Here is a 3,217-nt window from a genome sequence, read left to right on the forward strand (position 1 = left end):
TGCGTAGATGTTATATGCACGAGTAGAACACAAAGGAGTTGTGGGCGTGGGTATACATATTGCTTGCCGTCACTAGTTGATTCTTGATTCAGCGGTATTGTTGGATGAAGCGACTCAGACCGACATTACGCGCACGCTTACGCGAGACTGGTTCTACCGACGTGCTTCGCACACAGGTGGCTAGTGGGTGTCACTTTCTCCAACTTTAGTTGAATCGGATTCAATGAACAGGGTTCTTTCTGAAGATCAAAAAGCAATCACTACACCGTGTTTTGGTTTTTGATACGTAGGTAAGAACGGTTTTGCTCAGCCCGTAGCAGCTATGTAAAACTTGCAACAACAAAGTAGAGGACGTCTAACTTGTTTTTGCAGGGCATGTTGTGATGTGATATGGTCAAGACGTGATGAGATATAAATTGTTGTATGAGATGATCATGTTTTGTTAAAGTTATCGGCAACTGGCAGGAGCCTTATGGTTGTCTCTTTATTGCATAAGATGCAAGCGCCGTATAATTGCTTTACTTTATCGCTAAGCGATAGCAATAGTTGCAATACAAAAAAATACACTTCCGTGATGATACGTGTTTGGCACAGTAGGTCGCTTTTTTGGTCATGCATGTACATTCATGACAAATTTATGACAGAACCAAGATAGTCATACCTGTGCTGTCGTAGAAGTGTTCCATGACATTACCAAAATTATCATCACGGAAGTGTCCACTTCCATGACGATAAATCGCGCGTCACAGAAGTGCTTTCGTCAAGGGTGACCGACACGTGGCATCCACCATAATGGAACGTCGTTAAGCTATCGGGTCGGGTTTTGGATCCGATAACCCGTTAACAGCCCCGACCAATGGGAAATTTCCACGTGTAAAATTCTTATTGGCCGGACGAAACACATGTCAGTTCGTCAGTTGGTCAGATAGGCGCCTATTATACGTTGACACGTGGCACAGCCCAACAGAGGCCCATTCCTGTGAAAAGGACGGCCCGTTTGACTTGGTTAAAAGCTAGCGGGCCGGCCCATGGAAAGCCTGTTAACGGCCTGTTCGCATATAGCCCATTTACGGCCCCTAACCCAAGGCCCGTTACGCCCTATCCGAATTAGGCCCCGTAGCGTCATCTGGGCCATCCAATATGATTCCAGCCCGTTTTCACTTCTGGCCCATGTATGGCCCATGACGTCTTTCGGCCCATATGAGGCCCTATGTAACTCTTGGCCTATTAACGACCCGTGGTGAAACTGGCCCGTAATGAACAGTGTATCACTTTACACCCATTAACGGCCCGTGGTGAAACTAGCCCATAATGAACAGTGTATCACTTTATACCCATTAACGGCACGTTATTCCGTTGGGCCGTTTCCAGCCCATGTTATCTTTCGGCCTTCTCAGAGCCCATTTATTCTTGGGCTCATTTCCAGCATTCGTTTACTTACGACCCGTTACTGTCATTTTCTGCTTGTGGGCCAAATTCAGCCCGTGGTTACAGTCGGCCCGTTTGTAGTCCATTAATACATTGGGCCGTTTTCATAGCGTCATCAAATACGGCCTATTAACGATGGCCCGTTACGGTCGGCCCATGAACGGACGATTCCAACTCTAGACCGTTTACGGCCATAATGCGGCCTCTTATTGGCCCATGTTTGGCCAATCGATCATACGTCCCGTATAAGGCCCATTGATGATACGGCCCGTAGAAGGCCCATTGTTTCTACGGCCCATAGAAGGCCTACTGTTTCTACGGCCCGTAAAAGGCCCACTGCTTCTACAGCCCGTAGGAAGCCCAATGTCACTATAGTAAATATTAGCCCATGGTTATTGTGGCCTAGTTTTAAAAAATAGGTTATTGCAGCCACTAGTTAACCGCGGAAAAAGAACTGCAATGACTACAAGCAAACAAATAAACAAGACAACAAGGAAATAAATAAGCAAGCAACTAACGCTAGGCTATCCTGGCTATTACACATATTACATCCACTGGGCATCAAAGTTCGCCACCAGTGCAAATATAGGGAACAAAGCAGCATATCATATACACTAGCCGTCAAAATTGGCCACCAGTGCAAATAAACGCGGCAGCAAAACAAGAGCATAACTGAAACAACTTCAGAAGAGCTCAAGAAACGTTATCCTGGGTATCCAGCATGTTGGCAATAAGCTTAGCAAGCTGATTAGCTTTGTCCTGTTTGGCGCTAAAATCCTCCAACGCTTGCTGTTGCACCAGAAAGTATGCATCTGAATGCTCTAGGGACTTCCGCAGTCCTTCCGCTTCTTGTCGCAGCACAGCTGATCGATGTATTTCAGCTTGTAGTTGAGACTCAACAAACCGAACTGATTCGGACAGTGAGTTTGAATAGCTTGTGCAAGCGGTAGTGGCCAGTAACTCCAACACTAAACAAAGACAGGATGTATCACTATCCTGAACCTTATCTACATTACTTCCTTTACCGTTGCTTAATAAGGCACTCTTCCCCAATATTCTGTCAGCATTCTAAAAGAAGAAACAAGCAGACACATAACAAGTTTAGCATGCACTAGTATATGAAACTCATTTCGGTGAACCAGTTCATTAGTAAGGTGGACAGGATTAAACTACCAAGTCTTCTATTGCCAAGTACTAGTACATAATAAAAGCATCAAACAAACATATATCTATGTCCTACGGTAGCAATGGAATCTTAAATTAGAACAATTGTTCTTCATGTTTAGGCACTTGTTCTACATGAACAGAGTATAGTAAGACGCAAGAATATAATACATAAAAATAGAAAATGAGCTCATAGACCTTACCACATTCTTGGTTCAGGACCAGTATGGAACAAGGCGTTCCCAGTCATCGTGCAGTAAATGTGTCTCGGGAGAACGTAAGGGAATTTGATGAGTTTCTTTGCCGGTGAAGTACATTTTCTTCAGGTAATTCCGATACTGCCACCAAGCATTCTTGAAGATAGCAGAGGTATTAGCACAGGTTACCTCATCCTGAGTTTCCAAATCGGCCCTTCTCTATAGAGAAAAATGGGAAAAATTCCTGTATTATAACCATCATGGAGGTAGGATGTATGGGACAAAGCAAAGTAATTGCCATGAATAACATTACTTACACATAACTCCTGGACAAACACCTGCAACTGGCATTTCCTTCATCTTCAGTATAATATTTCCAAGATGGGAAGATACGCACATACGATTTAATAACATCAAATGCGATAGAT

This window comes from Triticum aestivum, chromosome 3A, assembly GCF_018294505.1.
Source record: "Triticum aestivum cultivar Chinese Spring chromosome 3A, IWGSC CS RefSeq v2.1, whole genome shotgun sequence".
Lineage (NCBI taxonomy): Eukaryota > Viridiplantae > Streptophyta > Magnoliopsida > Poales > Poaceae > Triticum > Triticum aestivum.